Here is a 1,720-nt window from a genome sequence, read left to right as displayed (position 1 = left end):
AATAATATTTATCTCAAAACGTATATGGTTTCTTATGTAGTTGTTATCTGGTAGAATCTAGTAGAATCAATATCATGCATTCTCAGGCTCTGCTGTGATACATACACATATCATTTTTAGAATTAGGTAGCTTGCAATGAATGCAATATGCTAAACTTTAGCATTCACATTTCATGGGAATTTAAATGATTGGTTGTATTTTAAAATAAAAAGATGCAATTCAGTGAGCATCTGTAGTGTGGTGTGAAAATTTTGTAAACTAAATTTATGTATTTTCCATAGGAATGCTATGAATTGTTCCAACTTATTCCTATAAAATGTAATCCTATAAATCTCTCCTTAACTATGGGAGACACTTCATAGATAGGAAAACTTTTCTCTATGCATTAACCAGCTGAATTTTTGAATGTAGAACAATACTGAAAACAGATGTTTCAGTGCTCATCCAAAAAACCTAACCATTTGATTTCCATCTGGTCAAAAAAAAGAAAACGAAAAACTGAACTTTTTCTTCTCTCCAGGGCAAGTAGCCACTAAGGATAGACAATGGCTTAAGAATATAATGCCCTAGCAGTCAATGATAGACAACTGGGTTCATTTTACCAAGAGATAAAAGTCATTTAATTATGTAATAGCACAATGACAAATATCATACCATATTTATTTTATGGGGTGACACTCTTTATTGATAAAATTCCTGCATGTTAATACTCAATGCTGGAGAATTCTGCTTGACTACAGTGCCATCTGTTTTCAGATCAATGTGCTATAATTGACTGATGGGAATTTTAAAACAGAAAATCCAGCTGTTCTACATTTGTCCTCTTTGACCAAAAGTTAAATTATCATATTATACATCTACATAATCACATTCATTTCCACTAGAGTGTGACCTTGTAGATGATGATATCTTCCATAATCAGATGAAACATGATTGTGTTTATAGAAATGTTATAATAGTAGGATATTGTACTACAAACAAAACAGTGGCACAGATTTAAATCTAAAAGCAGTTCGATTTTAGATAAGTCAAGACTGGTGAAGCCACTAACAACATTTAATACGTGGAACTAATTTGATGGTAAAGGCAAGTTTCACCTGCCATGATGGCAGAATATGCAGACAACCAACTATTCTTGTGTGACATGACACATGTTCAGTTTTACCCATGTTTGTATTTAGCATATGATGTGTATTAAAATATATAAGGAGTTATTCCCACTATCACCATAAGTATAGTGTATGACTCTGTCTTTGAAAGAATTTTTTATGAGATACAGGGAATAAAATATTTAATTTACTTGATTCAATTACCTGTTTACTTATAGCAATGCTATATTTATATTTTGGAGATCTCCCAAGATGTGATATCATTGACTAATTTGAAATTTCAGTTACAAGTTTTTAGATTATTTAGATGATAGAACTAGGCCCAATTAGGGATAATTCCATTGAAGTATTTTTGTACGATAGCATACATGTTGCTGTTAGCAACAAGTATTGCATAATGGCATACTTATATATGAGATGAAAAACTGAAAATAGTAATTCGTACTATAAGACTTACTATACTTTATCTCTGCTTTACATCTGCTTTTTAATTTTGATTTTAATGCAAAGAGGCTATCAGGGATTTTAAAAGAATTTAACAGTTTGTTTTGAGACAAGGCTAATATTAATATTTGTATATAAGTAGTGATTTATGTTAATATACATAATA

Source organism: Propithecus coquereli, unplaced genomic scaffold, assembly GCF_000956105.1.
Source record: "Propithecus coquereli isolate 6110/MARCELLA unplaced genomic scaffold, Pcoq_1.0 Scaffold82, whole genome shotgun sequence".
Lineage (NCBI taxonomy): Eukaryota > Metazoa > Chordata > Mammalia > Primates > Indriidae > Propithecus > Propithecus coquereli.
This window is presented reverse-complemented; position numbering follows the sequence as displayed.